Source organism: Myotis myotis, unplaced genomic scaffold (assembly GCF_014108235.1).
Source record: "Myotis myotis isolate mMyoMyo1 unplaced genomic scaffold, mMyoMyo1.p scaffold_m19_p_1, whole genome shotgun sequence".
In the NCBI taxonomy this organism is placed as follows: domain Eukaryota; kingdom Metazoa; phylum Chordata; class Mammalia; order Chiroptera; family Vespertilionidae; genus Myotis; species Myotis myotis.
The window spans coordinates 195,098,213-195,116,826 of NW_023416313.1; the positions used below are offsets into that span (position 1 = coordinate 195,098,213).

The window sequence follows — 18,614 nt, forward strand, 5'->3', positions numbered from 1 at the left end:
GATGACATAAAACAGAAATAAAATCGATTTTAATATTGTAATCATTTCCCTACCATGATGTAACTAAAAATAATTTACCTCCTTCTAATTCTCTATTGAACACCAAATCTACTACATATACTTTATGCCAGTGAGAGAGTTTACAAACAGGTACATACACTGCTGAGTAGTTGGTTTTTAGCTCAAACCCAACTATTGGTCCTATTCATATTCCTCAACCTTAGTTAGGATCTCTACTTTGGACTCATTTACACCTGGTCCCAGCTGACTTATACAACTTTAGAGCCTAAAATAAGTGTGTATGCAGAAAAAATGGTCGCCCCAAAGAGATCTATACCTTAATCCCTGGAACCTGTAACTATGTTCGGTTACATGGCAAAAGGGAATTGAGCCTAGCCAGTGTGGCTCAGTGGCTGGGTGTCGACTCATGAACCAAGAGGTCATGGGTTCAATTCCTAGGCACATGGCCCAGGTTGTGGGCTCAATCCCCAGTAGGGGTCGTGCAGGAAGCAGCCAACTGATGCTTCTCTCATTGATGTTTTTCTCTCTCTATCCCTTTCCCTTCCTCTCTCTCTAAAAATGAATAAAAACAGCTCTAGCTGATTTGGCTTAGTGAATATAGCATCGGCCTTCAGACTAAAGGGTCCTGGGTTCGATTCCAGTCAAGGAGATATACCTCGGTTGCAGCCTCGATTGGGGTGCATGCGGGAAACAATCAGTCAATCAATGTGTCTCTCTCACATTGATGTTTCTCTCTCTCTGTCCCTCCTCCTCCCTTCCACTCTCACTAGGAAACAATGGAAAAATATCCTCAGATGAGGATTAATAACAACAAAATCAATAAAAAAATATTTTTTTAAAAAAAGGGGGAATTGAGGTTGCAGATGGAATTAAGGTTACTAATTGGTCAACTTTAAAGGGAGAGATTAGCTCTGGCCAGGGTGGCCCAGTTGGTAGGGCTTCGTCCTGTGCACCATGAGGTTGCAGTTAGACTCTGGTCAGGGCACATGCCTGGGTTACATGCTTGATCCCCAGGAGAGGGTGTGCAGGAAGCAGCTGATTAATGTTTCTCCCTGTCTCTCTCCCTTCCCCTGTCTCTAAAACTCAATTAAAAAAAAAAAAAAAATCTCCCTTTAAAAAAATAAAAGGGGGAGATTATTCTGGATTATCTTGGTGGGTCCAATGTAATCGATCACCAGTATCCTTTTAAATCCATGGAGCAGAAGAGAGTCAGAGGGAGATGTTACTATGGGAGAAAGGTACAGAGGGATACATTGCAGGGAGAAAGGCACCGAGAGAGACATTGCAAAGGAGGTCAATAAGTGGGTAAATGTTAATATGAGATTATTTTTTTAAAACCCACAATTCTTTGCTACTGCTTCCATCTGATCTCTGCATATGGAAAATCAGACTAATGAGAATTTTAAACAATAAGATAGTTTAATGTGGCCTTTAAGCTAATAGTAACTTATAGGACTATGCCTATGAACTGTTATACCCAAGCAGGACAGTAGTACTAGACTCCTTCCCTTCATTTTGTTGCCTGGAAAGTGTTTCACATTGAAACAGTCCTGCAAGACTTTAATTCAAAGGATTCTGGTGATTGATGAGGCAGGACCTCAGACAGAATGGCACAGCAAACTAGCACTTCAGGACTGTAGCAATGGTAACAATCACAATGGATGTCCACGTGATACACTGTTTAAATGAAGTACAGAAAGAGAGAAAAAAAGAAATAAACAAACAAGATGTCAGAGGTAAGGAGGGTATGTCCGCCAATACTCAAGCTATAGAGCTTATATTCTTCCACAGATACATTTTAATCTCTTATGGGGAAACACGAAAACTTCTAGCCTATGTTTAAACACATTAGTATGCAAATGAGTAATATCTGAACTAAAACTTCCAAGGCCATATAGTTAATGCTTAATTTTACATACTACTGAATCATTCAAAAATGATGAATACACTTTTACTTCTATGTATAGCCCTCATCTGAGTTTTACTTGCATGATCCACTTCCCAGTGTGCAAGAGAAGCCATAGGCTGTCTTTTCTTCTCACTACACTCTCACGGGGTAACCTCATTCATATTCATGTTCAAGTGCCACCTATATGCCAATGATCTCATCTCTCTATTTAAAAATCCTGTTTACAAATCTCTACTAGACATTCACTTCTCCTTGAACGTGTCCCCCTACACCACAAAATAAACTCATTACTTATGCTCCCCCCGCCCCCAAGCCTTCCCTTAACAAAACAAACAAATAAAAAAGTAAACTTCTCAATTTTTTCCATTTTGGTAAATTTCCAAATCCTATTATAGCTAAAGGTTGCTTAGAGAAGTATTAGGTTAAATCTGTGTCTGTGGATCAAAAAAATATTGACAACTTCATATGGTTCAACTTAACAAAAACATATGCAGAGAGCAAATAAGAGTAACCATAATTTTTATCTTACTTTTTCTTTGTTAGATGTATTAAAAAAAGCTTGGTTAGCATTCTAGACCTCAACAGATTAGTGAGAGATGAGGACATGGAGAGTGCCTTTCTTCTGTCAACACACACACACACACACACACACACACACACACACACACACATTAAAAAGGATACAAAAAGATATGAACAGAAAAGAGTACTAAAGCAGAATAGAGAGGAGAAAAGAGAAATGAAGATAATCTAAAAGAGAAAGGAGTGAATAAAAAAGAAAGGGGAGTTACTGCCACTACCTCCTTAATTATATGTGGGTGAAACACTGCAGTTCTTACTGCCCCAACACCGAGTCCAGACAGTGAGGCCCAGATACAGGAAGTTTAGTCAAGTATAAAGCTATGATAGTTTGCTCGGTTAAAAGGAACTTTTCTTCATTAAAATAAATTCTTTGTCCTTGAATTAGAGAATGTAGCAAGCAATCATAACCAATTTAAATATGAACCCAATTGTTCTGAGAATGGAGGCAGAAAAATTCTCTCATCCTGACCCACCTAGTGCAGATCAGGACATAGCAGAACCTCAAGCAGTGCCCTGGCACTGAGCCACGGCTGCTGCTGTGGTTCTTACTGGGATACACAATTCCCATGTCTGAACATAATGCAGATGTGAGATGTCAGAAAGACACCCTAAAACAAACACCTTAGGATAACCTTCAAGAGGGTGAGGATATTCCTGGTGAACCGCCATCTTGCAATACACTAGATGGAAATTGCTAACTAACCTCTTATCTGAATAACTGTCCTTATAGAATTAAAAGTTGATTACCTAATAGCAAGTTCCTAAACATAATTATGAATTCCTCTTGTGGCTTTGGCTTTAAAAAGATTTGTTATTTTTTATCAATCAAAATGTTATTTTACTTCCTATGAAAATAAACCCAGTAAAATATTCTTTCTGCATATAAAGTACATCCTAAACACATCTAGCTGCAACTAGGTATTGCTCTTATTGCTGAACTGGCTAAGTTTGAATATGAAATCTGAAGGACAGCCTAGCTTAAATAATTCCATAATGAATAAGGAAGTAGCTTTTCCCCCCACATAAATAAGGGACAAAAAAAGTATTAAAAGAAAAAAACATACACTTTACACCTATTTAGAAACTACTGATTACAAAAGGCACAATAGTAAAAGTCTCCTACATATTATTTTATAAAATCAGAAATGAGCAGTATTCTTAGAAATAGGTATATTTCTACTTTTCAGGCATAAATGTTCACCATATTTGAGAGTTGACAGCATAAGCATCATACACAATTATATTTTTAAACTATTGAGATAATTTATTAGACTTGGGCCAAAAAACCTAATTCCCCACAGCTAAAACTTAATATTGCCCATTGACCATAAGAAACTAGCTATGATGATTGTGAAAGGCAGAGGTCCAGCAAATGTCGCAAATGTAGGAGATGGTTAATGGGAAAAGACATACAGGGATGGGCTCTAATAACTTCACAATCCGCACTTATAACTCAACTATAATAATGCTACCACGTCTATCAAATTGGGCTAGGATAATTGAGCCTCACAGAGAAGAAAATAACCATAATTGGAGTTCAACAAATGCTAGGCTATATGCTAGAAACTTATTTAATTTTTTTATCCTAATCATTTAACCCTATGAGATAGGTATTCTTATCCCCATCTTAGAGAAGAAATTGCAGTTCAGAGAAACGGGGTAACTTGCAGTGATCTCATAACTACTAATGGGAGGACACAGGGGAATCTGGTTTGAAACCCAAGCTGTAACTTCAAAACCTGTGAAGCTGTGTCCATTCTAATACCATGCTATTGCTCTTCTATGTAAGTACTAAAGTATTAGTGTCAACTTTAATTAAGGTATATCCATATTAGGCTTCGAGAGGAAGAATTATATGTTAATTCTACATATAAGCAGAGAAGAAATTGAGCAGGATGATTGGAAAAACACCAACCTAGAAAAATGCTGCCATAAACAACCATCACTCTATTTTCTTGTGCCCCACTTAGCTTTCTTTTAAACTTTTTATTATGGAATTTGTATGGAGCAGAGAATAGTAAAAGAAACCCTTATGCTTCCATCACCCTGTTTGAACAATTATATTCCGCAAGACAGGAAGTCAATTTATACATCCCATTTAAAAAAAATTTTTTTTATTGATTTCAGAGAGGATGGGAGAGAGGAGTGGGGGTTGGAAACATCAATGATCAGTTGCCTCCTGCACATCCCCTACTGGGAATCGAGCCCGAAACCCGGGCATGTGCCCTTGACCAGAATCAAATTCAGGACCCTTCAGTCCGTAGGCCGACGCTCTATCCACTGAGCCAAACGAGCTAAGGCTACATCACATTTTTTTTTTGAAGGGCAATTAAGAAACTCCAGTGGACAGTGTGATGAAACCCTTCCGATTCACTCCCCTCTCCCCACTCTTTGTGGCATCGACAAAATTTTAGGACTTTGACCCCAGTTCCAAGGGCAGATCCTGATTAGCCAAAACCAATCACAGTAATTCCATCTCTTGTAACCAGTAATTTGGTTTAGAAACCTTGCATTTTTGCTAATCCATGTATGTATTCCCTTCCCAACTACAATTTGTTCAGATGTAGAATATTCATTCTAAAGTGGACCCAATCCAACTGATGGAAAGAACCTTTATCCCACGGTTATGAGATTCCACATTTTCTGACTACTTAAGTCATTTTGCAGCACAGTTTTTGTTAATGCAACCAGAATCACCCTAACTAGTTAGGGATAATCAAATAAAGTCCTTGGGTATATAATCAAGTACTGACTTAATATAGAGGCTCCTACAAAGAAAAATTTAGAGAGCATACTTTAAAAAGCCAAATTTCATTCACATTAAAGAGGGACTTTAATATTTTGTTTCCTTTAGAGCTTATATCCTCTCCTCCCCACTTTTTTTAGTTGTTTTTGTTCCAAAATAAAAGAAAAATGATACACAAAGGAATTTTCAGAAGACTATAAAAATCTATGCTCAGTAATAATTGTAGAATTTCCTGATTCTAAAGACATCAACAAAATAGAAAACAACAACAACAAACCACTGAAATGATACAATATTTTAAAACTCAATCTATTAAGTTTTTGGATATTTTAAAAATGCATTTATAGCCCTAACCGGTTTGGCTCAGTGGATAGAGCATCAGCCTGCGGAGTGAAGGGTCCCAGGTTTGATTCTGGTCAAGGGCAATTAAAATATCTTTAAAAAGTAAAAAGGGCACTTAGGTTTAAGAAACACCCCAATTTCAATCCCTTGTTCTACCACAAACTAGCAAAGTCATCATTGTACAAATTGCCTAACCTCTCTAAGCTTGTTTTCTCATCTTTAAAGTGGGAATAAAAATTAACACAATATGAGTGCTTATTATGACAAAATACTATGTGCAATGTGCTAAATGCTGATGATGCGGGTGAAAAACATATTTGCTGTCAAGAAGATGGGAGTTAGACCAGTAAACAATTAGAGGGTGGCAGACACAAGGACAGAGGTAATCAGAGTATGATACAGGAATATAGAACAGAATTATGTAGAGGGCACAATTCTTGGCATAAAGAAAATAAGCAACAAATATTAACTTCCTTTTTTTTTTTTTAAATATATTTTATTGATTTTTTACAGAGAAGAAGGGAGAGGGATAGAGAGTTAGAAACATCGATGAGAGAGAAACATCGATCAGCTGCCTCCTGCACGCCCCTCACTGGGGATGTGCCCGCAACCAAGGTACACGCCCTTGACCGGAATCGAACCTGGGACCCTTGAGTCCACAGGCCGACGCTCTATCCACTGAGCCAAACCGGTTCGGCTAACTTCCTTTCTAACATGTTTTCATTCAATATGCCTTTATTTTATTTAATTTCATATTCCTATTCTTAAAACTACAAATTCTTGCCTGGCCGGTGTGGCTTAGTGGTTGAGCATCGACCTATGAACCAGGAGGTCACGGTTCGTTTCCCAATCAGGGCACATGCCCAGGTTGCGGGTAGATCCCCAGTGTGAGGTGCATGGGAGGCAGCTGATCGATGATTCTCCTTCATCATTGATGGTTCTATCTCTCTCTCCCATTCCCTCCCTCTCTGAAATCAATAAAAATATATTTAAAAAAATAGGAGTAGACTAAGTTACCGGTATAAGAAGCATATTTCATACTTTTTTTAAAAAGGGGGAGTAGGGTGTATAGCAGAACACCTGGAAGCAGTAGCTACTGTCTAATGCCATGTGCTAGTAGCAAAGTTAGTGGCAAATTTGAAAAATCCAATGGTAGCCAGAAAAGCTCCATACTGAATATTAAAGAAGCTTATTAGTTATCAAGCATATCTAAAGTCAACTTATCGGAAGCAAAACTGCATGGGTAAAACTTAGGAATCTGGTTATTAGTATTTCAGGGAAGAGTGAAATAGGAACACACTCACTCACATGCATTACCAGTATGTCCTAAGAGAAGCACCACCTTGGGATAAAAAGCATGTACTAGCTTAACTTCAGCAAAACATGTCTCAGAAAACTTTTGTATCAAAAAATTCAGAGAAATTTGTGGCCGAACCGGTTTGGCTCAGTGGATAGAGCGTCAGCCTGCGGACTCAAGGGTCCCGGGTTCGATTCCGGTCAAGGGCATGTACCTTGGTTGCGGGCACGTCCCCTGTGGGGAGCGTGCAGGAGGCAGCTAATCGATGTTTCTCTCTCATCGATGTTTCTAGCTCTCTATCCCTCTCCCTTCTTCTCTGTAAAAATTCAATAAAATATATTAAAAAAAAAAAAAATTCAGAGAAATTTGTGTGTGTTTTAAACTAACCAGAATTGGCTTTTAAACAATTTGCAAAGAAAAAAAAAAACACTTGTTTTTAATTTGGGGGAAAGTGCTGAATATTTAGTGGAAGGTATGCTAACCTGACATCTGCTACAACTTCAATGTAATTTTAAATATCATATTCATTAATGATTGAGTCTTAATGAGTTTGTAAATTAATCCTGTTTAGTGAGTCTGAATATGCTCTTCTTATTCACATAAATGTTCAAGAAACTGGTTGCAGCAACATATGGTATCTCATACATTAAATACACTAAAATTCTTACAAAAAGCACAGTTTTCAAAGTGCAGGAATCTGTTACCAAGGAAAATGGGGGTGGGGGTTTGGAGGGAATGACACACACCTTTTTATATGGTATGAGATTATCGTCCATGCAAAACTCACCCTTTATTTTTATTTTTAAATATGTATTTTTATTGATTTCAAAGAGAAAGGGAGTGGGTGAGAGAGAGAGAAACATCAAAGAGAGAGAATCATTGGTTGGCTGCTTCCTGCATGCCCCCTACTGGGGTTCAAACCCAAAACCCGGGCAAGTGCCCTGACCAGAAATCGAACCGTGACCTCCAGGTTCATAGGTTGACACTCAACCACTGAGCCACGCTGACTGGACAAAAACTCACCCTTTAAATTAAGTCTATGAATACCCAGCTTCTTTCAACAAGAACAATGATCTGCCTTTGCCTTTCCATAACAACCAGCTGGTTAAGCAAACACAGTGAAACCACCCTTCCCCAGTCACCAGATGCTTAATTTCAAAGTCAGTAACAATGTGGAATAATCCAATTCTTGAATTGGTAATGTTTACTACTAATTCTTTTTCTAATTCTTAGTAAACCCTTTTGAAAATTGCTAAGCAAATGCTCTCTTTAATAACTATAAAAAGAAAAGAGGTGGGAGATAAAAAGAACCATGGCCTGCCCTAGCCAGATTGGCTCAGTGGATAGAGCATCAGCCTGAGAACCGAAGGGTCATGGGTTTGATGCTGGTCAAGTATGTAGAGAGTACAATTCTTGGCATAAAGAAAATAAGCAACAAATATTAACTTCCTTTCTAACTCAGTTGTAGGCTCCTCCTTAACCAGGGCCCTGGTCAGGACACACGCAGAAGGCAACCAATCGATGTGTTTCTCTCACATTGGTATTTCTCTGTCTTTCCCCCTCTCTGAAAATCAAGGGGAAAATATCCTCTGGTGAGGATTAAAATAACAAACAAAAAGAACCATGGCCTATAACAGAATGATGTAGCATTACGAAAAAAAAGATCCCTTGAATACTGTGTTATAGTTAGAAATTGATAAGTAATGTCTACATTAAATCTACTCAAAATTCCTAAAGATGTACCTTATTCAATAATTCAACAAGTCTCAAAGGGCTGATGTAAGAGGCCTAAAACACACTAGATTGAGCAAAGAACAAAAGCAAAATCCTTGCCCTCAAGGAGGGCAGTGGGGGGACAGATAATGAAAATAGTCAGTGATTCGTGTTATAAAAATAATACAGGGTAAGGCAAGAAAAATAAAGCTAGAAAGGATTTTTAGATTTGATCATTAAAGGAAAACCTCTCCCATGAGGTGACATTTGAGCTGAGACCAGAATCAAAAGAGGGAGCAAGGTATTGGCCTCTTGAGGGCCAAGAGCCTCCTGGCAGACAGAAACAGCAAGTTAAGTCAGAGAAAGTGGTGTAGGCAATAAAGTAGCTGGAGGCAGGTAAGAACTTTGTGGGCCATGATAAGAACTTTAAATTTCATTCTCAAGTGAGAAAGAAAGCCACTGCAGGTTGGGATCAAGTGAGAACTCTTTAATAAAGATATACCTCTGGCTGCTGCCTGGAGAACAGACCTTAGTACAAGAGTGAAATAGTGAGAAGAGGTTTGTGCAAAGTTCTAGGCAAGAGATATGAGAGTGGGAAGAAGTTGATGGATTTCAGGCCACAACTCTGAAAGAGAAATAAACTGAATTTTCTGATTAGACTGCAAGTGGGGTATAAGAAAAGGTGTTAATGATGATCCTTAAGTTTCTGGCCTGAGGAATAAGGCAAATATACCATTGGCATGTTACTTTTGGGATATTTACAAGCTTTTAAGATAAATGCAACCCTGACTGGTTTGGCTCAGTGGATAGAGCGTCGGCCTGCGGACTCAAGGGTCCCAGGTTCGATTCTAGTCAAGGGCATGTACCTTGGTTGGGGGCACATCCCTAGTAGGGGGTGTGCAGGAGGCAGCTGATCGATGTTTCTCTCGCATCGATGTTTCTAACTCTCTATCCCTCTCCCTTCCTCTCCGTAAAAATCAATAAAATATATTTTTTAAAAAAGATAAATGCAAGATGATTAATTAGATAGACAATTATCCAATTGATAAATAGTCTTTGATAAACTGTGTTATGTTAATAATACACTGGACTTCTATACAGCAATAAAACATACTACTGGTACATGCAACAATATGGATAAAGCTTAGAATTGTTTAGTGACAGAAGCCTGAAACAAAAGAGTACTATATGATTTCATTTATACAAAGTTGAAGAATAGGCAAAATAAATATATAATGATAGAAATCAGAACAGTGGTTATCTTTTACGGGGGGTTGGGGGGGAGGGGATATGGACTGGGAAAGAGAACTGTGGGTGGTGACTATGCACAGATATCTACATTTCCAAAAAAACCCAAACCATCATGGAGGAGAATGAGGCCTTGCCTTAACATGATTCTCACACCGTGTAAAAAGCATCAACAGTTTACTATTGGAAGAGGAAGAGCAGGACGAGAACGCCTCTATTTGGCACAGATAAGTAGGGCCTGCTAAAAGTTGACAGTGGAAGACAAACAATGAGGAAAACCCTTCAACATCCCAGGCCCAATATAAGCACAAGATATTGACAGTCCACTGCTGAGGAATTTCAAGTCTCTAGTGTACAGAAGGTAACTATAGCAACAACAAAACCAAAGTCAGCTCCCTTAGCGATCAGACTGTTCAATATCCAACACCAATAGTCTGACAGAAGCAGAGGTGGCCATTTCCAAGGATAAATATTATTTACCTCAGTCTCTACTATTATTCTATACATGATATCCAGAATTCAATTTCAAAAAAGAGACACACACACAAGCAAGAAAAACACAACAAACTGTCAAAATGAGTCAATGAACAGAACAGGCCCAGAGATAACTGAGATGATGGACTTTACAACAAATGTTAGCAAGAATGTAAAGAAATTGGAATTGTATACAATGCTGGTGGTAATATAAAATGTAGCAGCCCCTGTGAGAAACAGTTTGGCAGTTTCTCATAAAGTTAAACATACACATGCAAAAATCTGTACACTAATGTTCAGAATAGCATTACTCATAACAGCAAAAAAAGTTTAAACAACTCAAAAGTACTTTAATAAATGGATAAACAATATATGGTAGATAGGCAGATAAGGGAATATAATTTGCCATAAAAGTCAAAGGCACGGGTGGGGCAATATCTATAATAGTGTCAACAAAAGAAAAATTTAAAAAAAGGAAATGTACTACAACATGGATGAAACTTGAAAATACTTTGTGTGAAAGCCACCACCCATGTGAACCCTTGGCAGACAATCACCTACAGCACTTGAAGTATCCATTGTAGTGTAGCCCAATGCAATCTTGAACAAGGGATCAGATGTCACTTCATTTTCATCATGCTGATTTAAAAAAAATATTTTTATTTATTTTAGAAAGAGAAAAGGAGAGGGAGAGATAGAAATATTGACGTTGACCCATCAGCTGCCTCCTACACGCCCCCTGATGGGGGATCAAGCCCCAAACCTGGGCATGTACACTGACCTGGAATTGAATCGCCACTCAACCACCGAGCCACACCGGCTGGGAATCATGATGATTTTTAACTTAAACTAAAACTTAAAATATATGAAAGGAGGCAGCAGTTCAGAAGTGAAGAGGATATTAAATTAACACAACTTTTAGTGGAGGTTCCCATGGTGACAGTTTTTTTTTCCCTGAGAAAAACTTCACCTGCTTTATTTTTAGTAATACATTTCTGTGGACAAAAAAAAAAAAAAAAAAAAAAATCCTTAAAAAATAATTGAGTGTTTAAGGCAAAAATAGTAATCACATATTGAGGGGTTATTAAAAGTAAAATATATGACAGAAATAGAAGATGGGAGGGAGGAAATAGAAAATGTTGCAAGGTTCTTACAACATAAATGGCATCATCTTATTTGAAGGTAGCTTTGACAAGTTCAAGTATATTGTAACCTACACAAACCACAAAATGTGTTTTTTTTTAATTCTCACCTGAGGATATGCTTTATTGATTTGAGAGAGAAAGGAGGGAGACAGAGAAACATTGATGTGAGAAACACCAATCAGTTGGAGACAGAACCCACAACCTAGGGTTTTTATTTTAGGACTGCTTTTTATTTTCTTATTTTTATTTTTTTAAAATATATTTTATTGATTTTTTACAGAGAGGAAGGGAGATAGAGAGTTAGAAACATCGATGAGAGAGAAACATCGATCAGCTGCCTCCTGCACATCTCCCACTGGGGATGTGCCCACAACTCAGGTACATGCCCTTGACCGGAATCAAACCTGCGACTTTTCAGTCCGCAGGCCGACGCTCTATCCACTGAGCCAAACCGGTTTCGGCAGGACTGCTTTTTAGATGAGGAAATTAAGGATTAGAAAAATAGGTATTTCATGGTGAACTACCTATTTAGAAAATGGGTATATAACCAGACTGCTAGGGTTAAACTCCTGGCTTTGATAGCTATGTTTCAGCTTTCTATTGTTTTTTAAAAATATATTTTTATTGATTTGCATTTGCTGTTTTTGTTTTGTTAATCCTCACCTGAGGATATTTTTCCACTAATTTTGTTTTTAGAGAGAGTGGAGGGGGAGAGACAGTCAATATCAATGTGAGAGAGACACATCAATTGGTTGCCTCTCTCACACGCCCTGACTGGGGCCGGGATGGAGCCTGCAACCGAGGTACGTACGTGCCTTGACTGGAACTGAATCCGGGATCCTTTGGTCCACTAAGCCAAACCGGCTAGGGAATATTTTCACTGATTTTTAGAGAGATAGAGACATTGATGAGAGATGAGAAACACTGATCAGCTGCCTCCTGCATGCCCCCTGCTAGGGATAGAGCCTGCAACCCAGGCATGTGCTCTGACCAGAATAGAACCAGAGAACTCTTGGTGCATGGGTCGAAGCTCAATCACTGAGTCTCATTGGCCAGGCTCAGCTTCTCATTCATTTTTAAAATAATTCTTTATTGTTACAAGTATTAAATATGTCCCTTTCCCCCATTGACCTCCTCCAGCCTGTCTCCGTCTCCACCCCTCCCCCCCATGTCCTCACCGCCCCATATATGCTTGGCCTCATCTGTGTCCCTGGGCTATGCATATAAGGTCCTTGGTTGATTACCTCCCACCTACCCACATTCCCCAGCCTTCCCTCCGAGATTCAGCACTCTGTTCCATGCTTCCACATCTCTGGATCCATTCTGTTCATCAGTTTATTTTTACTTAGAGTCCACATATGAGATCATGTGATACTTATCTTTCTCTGACTTATTTCACTTAGCACGATACTCTCCAGGTATCTCCATGCTGTCTCCAAGGTAAGAGATTCTTCTTTTTTACTGCTGCATAGTATTCCATGGTAAATATGTACCACAGCTTTTTTTTATCCACTCATCTACTGATGGGCACTTGGGCTGTTTCCAGATCTTAGCTATTGTAAATTGTGCCGCTATGAACATAGGGGTGCATACATTCTTTCTGATTGGTGTTTCGGGTTTCTTAGGATATATTCCTAGAAGCAGGATCACTGGGTCAAATGGCAGTTCCATATTTAATTTTTTGAGAAAATTCCATACTGTTTTCCACAATGGATGTACCAGTCTGCATTCTCACCAGCAGTGTACTAGGGTTCCCTTTTCTCCACATCCTCGCCAGCACTTGTCATTTGTTGATGGTAGCCATTCTGACAGGTGTGAGGTGATACCTCACTGTCGTTTTAATTTGCATCTCTCTGATGATCAGTGACTTTGGGCATTTTTTCATACGTCTTTTGGCCATCTGTATGTCCACTTTGGAGAAGTGTCTATTTAGGTCCTTTGCCTATTTTTTAATTGGATGTTTGTCTTCCTTCTGTTAAGTTATGTGAGTTCCTTATATGTTTTGGATATTAACCCTTTAGCAGATGTATCATTGCCAAATATGTTCTCTCATACATTGGGCTCCTTTTCAGTTTGTTAATGCCTTCTTTTGTTGTGCAGAAGCTTTTTATTTTTATGTAGTCCCATTTGTGTATTTTCTCCTTAGTTTCCTTTGCCTTAGCAGATGTATCAATAAACATATTGCTATGAGAGATGTCTGAGGTTTTGCTGCCTATGATTTCTTCTAGGATTTTTATGGTTTCCCGACTTACATTTAAGTCATTTATCCATGTTGAGTTTATTCTTGTGTATGGTGTAAGTTGGTGGTCTAGTTTCATTTTTTTGCATGTATCTGTACAATTTTCCCAACACCATTTATTGATAAGACTCATTTTTTTAATGTTACATGCAATAAACTTTAATATTTCAAGAAAAACTATTTTAAATATATTACATGCAATAAATATTAATATTTCAAGAAAAAAGATTTTAAATATATTACCAAAACTGTACTAACACAGTATAATATCACAAAAGTTGTAGGAAATATTAAGAATCTGCAAATAACAGGGTGAAGAGACTGTCTTGACTCCATTGTATGCTCTTGCCTCCTTTGTCAAATATTAATTGAGCATAATGAATGGCTTGGGTTGATTTCTGGGGTCTCTGTTCTGTTCCATTGATCTATATGCCTATTCTTGTGCCAGTACCAGGCTGTTCTGATTACGGTGTCTTTGTAGTATAACTTGAAATCTGGTATTGTAATTCCTCCAACTTTATTTTTCTTTCTCAAGATTGCTGCAGCTATTTGGGGTCTTTTTTATGCCATATAAATTTTTGGAGTATTTGTTCTAGACCTGTGAAATAGGCTGTTGGTATTTTAATAGGGATTGCATTGAGTCTGTAGATTGCCTTGGGTAGTATGGACATTTTAATGATGTTGATTCTAATTCTACCAACCCATGAGCTTCCCATTCTTAAAGCAGGAGATAATAGTTCCAACCTCACACGGTTGTTATAATGAATAAATTGATTACTACATGTTAAATGCTCAGAATGATGCCTGACCCACACACACACACAAAAAGACAAGTGTCAGCACAGAGAATTTCAAAGAAATACACTAGCATCCTACACAATAAAAGCCTAATATGCTAAGGGCCCAACTGATCGACCAGTTGCTATGACATGCACTGACCACCAGGGGCGGACACTCCGACTGGTAGATTAGTTTGCTGCTGGGGTCTGGCTGATCGGGACTGGGTGAGATGAGCCAGACACGCCCTAGAGTCCTCCCACGGTCCCTCCCTGACCCTGATAATGCACCCGTGGGGTCCCTCAGCTTGGCCTGTGCCCTCTCGCAATCCAGGACCCCTCGGAGGATGTTGGAGAGCCGGTTTCATCCCGATCCCTGCAGGCCAGGCAGAAGGACCCCACCGGTGCACGAATCCGTGCACCAGGCCCCTAGTCAAATAATAAACTTGTAGAATATACTATTAGGTATAAAATCTAATGTATATCTATAATACACCTACATACCCCATACTGTTAACCGTAAGAGAGAAATATATAAACACTAAATACCTGGTGCATGCAATTCGTGCACTTGGGGGGCAGGGGTCCCCTCTGCCCAATCTGCGCCTTCTCGCAGTCCAGGAGCCCTTGGGGGCAGTCAGACATCCTTAGCGCTGCCACGGAGGCGGGAGAGGCTCCCTGCCACCGCTGCTATGCTCGCCAGCCATGAGCCCAACTTCTGGCTGAGCTGCGCTCCCCCTGTGGGAGAGCACTGACCACCAGGGGGCAGCTCCTGCGTTGAACTTCTGCCCCCTGGTGGTCTGTGAGCATCACAGCGACTGATTGTTCCACCGTTTGGTCGATTTGCATATTAGCATTTTATTATATAGGATTATATTGTCACCAAATAGAAAGATGCTTTAATATATAACCAGAGACTGAAATAAGATTAAGGACAAAATAAGGCTTCCTGACAATGGACAGCTTATAAAAATGTCAACATAACTCTTATATAATAAGGCAATATTTTATATTTTTTAATTTGATAGTTGGACACTTTCTTTTACATTTTGAAGTAGATTTACTACTTAATACTCCAAATTAGGTGAATATCCAAAAGGGATCTGCTGAAATAGAAATCAAAACAGTGGGAAAACCCTTAAACATAAGTTTTTGTAGCTTTATACTCATGTAAAGATACAGTAGGACATACCAGCTTTTAACCACTTTGTGCCATTTTGTGGGAAGATCTGAATCTAGTTAAGTTCTAAACTCATTTCCTCTCTTCTGAACACAGTGAAAGATCCTGACATCAGAGAAATAACCAAGAAAAGTCATAATTTTTGAACCATCCAGCAAAAGATATTAAGAGAAAAAAATTTTCACATTTATTTTATAAAGCTGATATAAAGGATAAAAAGAACTAGAAATAACATACTGTCGATTGTAACTTTAACATATGAAAATGCTTAGCTTAGACTTAAGCTGCCTAGCCCTTGGCATTGATTACTACTGCCATCTAGCAACAGGTCCAAAAATTAGAGAACACAAAAATATCATCCAAGACTACAAAGTCTCTGAACAGAAAGATGCTTTAACTTAGTAATCATTAAAGCTTCTGCTAGTCACCATAAATTAGATTAAATTACATTTTGCTTAGTTGCTCTTTTTCTTTTTTCTCTATGTGAACTCATAGATTTTACCAACTCTGATCTTGTTCCAAAATTCCAATCCCATATTTCCCTAGATCCCTACCTTTGAACATGCTGCCAAATCTTCAAATTAAATATACCCAAAATATAACTCAAATATCTGTACTCTTCATTTCTTTTAACTACACAATATTCTCGCCCTAACTGGTTTGGCTCAGTGGATAGAGAGTCGGCCTGCAGACTCAAGGGTCCCAGGTTCGATTCTAGTCAAGGGCATGCACCTTGGCTGAGGGCACATCCCCAGTAGGGGGTGTGCAGGAGGCAGCTGATCCATGCTTCTCGCTCATTGATGTTTCTAACTCTCTATCCCTCTCCCTTCCTCTCTGTAAAAAAATCAATAAAATATATTTTAAAAAAATAATAAAATAAAAAATTTTTTTTTAAATTAACCACACAATATTCTCAGTCATCTAGGCTCAAAATCTCAGAATCATCTATTATTAAAGGGAGGCAAAAAACATGATTCCATTAATCTAATAGACCCCACCTTGAAAATCACCCTTCACATCTCTCTCCTCACTGTTTGCTTTGCCATTATTCTCTGGTTTCTCATTACCTCTCATCTACAACTATAGTAGCCTCCTACATTTCTGACACAGAGCAAAACAGGAAACACTTAATCTAAAATATGATTCCTGGACAATGATGGGAAGTATATGAGAAAGTCTTGACTTTATTGAGAGAGAACCAAGATGGCGGCATAGGTTAACGCCGGAGTTTGCTGCCTTGAACAACTACTTCAAAAGTGAAACTAAAAAATGGAACAGACATCACCCAGAACCACTGGAAAGCTGGCTGAGTGGAAGTCCTACAACTAGGAGGAAAGAGAAACGCATACGGACACTCAGAGGAGGCGCAGTGCTGAAGTCAAGTTCTGAGGTATGGAGTGCGCGCAGCGGGCTGGCAGCGGAGGGCGCGGTTGGCGTTTTCAATCGGGAGGGAGTCGCAGACTCTGAGCTCCAGATACAGGCGAGTCTTTAGGGACCCAGACTTAAACGGGAGAAGCGGGACTGTCTGGCTTCGGTCAGAGCGAGTGCAACTTTCTCTCCGAGCTTTGCGGCGGGTGCTGGGACTCAGAGAGGCAGAGCCCCTGGGGACAGGACTGAGAGCCGCCATAACTGCTCTCTCCGGCCCACCCTGTTGATCCTGTGCGACCTGCCCCGCCCAAGCCCTGCACAGAGGCATTTGCCGGATAGCCTCAGGCAAAGGCTAGATTAGCACCTCCCTAGAGGACAGAAGTTCTCTCACTGCAGACACAGCTGATTCTCATAGCCACTTGGCCTGGAGGTCAAACCCTCCCTGGAATTAGCTACAACAATCAAGATTTAACTATAAGACTGCGAACAAAGACCACTAGGGGGTGCACCAAGGAAGCATAACAAAATGCGGAGACAAAGAAACAGGACAAAATTGTCAATGGAAGATATAGAGTTCAGAACCACACTTTTAAGGTCTCTCAAGAACTGTTTAGAAGCCGCCGATAAACTTAATGAGATCTACAAGAAAACTAATGAGACCCTCGATCTTATATTGGGGAACCAACTAGAAATTAAGCATACACGGACTGAAATAACGAATATTATACAGACTCCCGACAGCAGACCAGAGGAGCGCAAGAATCAAGTCAATGATTTGAAATGCGAGGAAGCAAAAAACACCCAACCGGAGGGGCGGAATGAAAAAAGAATCCAAAAATGCGAGGATAGTGTAAGGAGCCTCTGGGACAGCTTCAAGCGTACCAACATCAGAATTATAGGGGTGCCAGAAGATGAGAGAGAGCAAGATATTGAAAACCTATTTGAAGAAATAATGACAGAAAACTTCCCCCACCTGGTGAAAGAAATGGATTTACAGGTCCAAGAAGCGCGGAGAACCCCAAACAAAAGGAATCCAAAAAGGACCACACCAAGACACATCATAATTAAAATGCCAAGAGCAAAAGATAAAGAGAGACTTTTAAAAACAGCAAGAGAAAGAAACTCAGTTACCTACAAGGGAATACCCATATGAATGTCAGCTGATTTCTCAACAGAAACTTTGCAGGCCAGAAGGGAGTGGCAAGAAATATTCAAAGTGATGAATACCAAGAACCTACAACCAAGATTACTTTATCCAGCAAAGCTATCATTCAGAATTGAAGGTCAGATAAAGAGCTTCACAGATAAGGAAAAGCTAAAGGAGTTCATCACCACCAAACCAGGATTATAGAAATGCTGAAAGGTATCCTTTAAGAAGAGGAAGAGGAAGAAAAAGGTAAAGATACAAATTATGAACAACAAATATGCATCTATCAACAAGTGAATCTAAGAATCAAGTGAATAAATAATCTGATGAACAGAATGAACTGGTGATTATAATAGAATCAGGGACATAGAAAGGGAATGGACTGACTATTCTTGGGGGGGAAAGGGGTGTGGGAGATGGGGGAAGA

The 18,614-nt window shown here is 39.2% G+C and overlaps 1 protein-coding gene across 4 annotated transcripts in view; it reads right to left on the reverse strand.

The window, feature by feature from the left end:
• Positions 1 to 18,614, reverse strand: part of WDR89 (WD repeat domain 89) — a 101,245-nt gene that overhangs the window by 4,842 nt on the left and 77,789 nt on the right. Inside the window, exon 1 of one of the 4 annotated variants that reach the window (XM_036309517.1) lies at positions 10,894 to 10,959. The exons of the other annotated variants lie outside the window; for them this stretch is intronic. The gene's annotated coding sequence lies outside the window, so the exon portion shown is untranslated. Of the gene's footprint in view, positions 1 to 10,893; positions 10,960 to 18,614 lie in introns of those variants that run through there. 4 annotated transcript variants of the gene reach the window in all.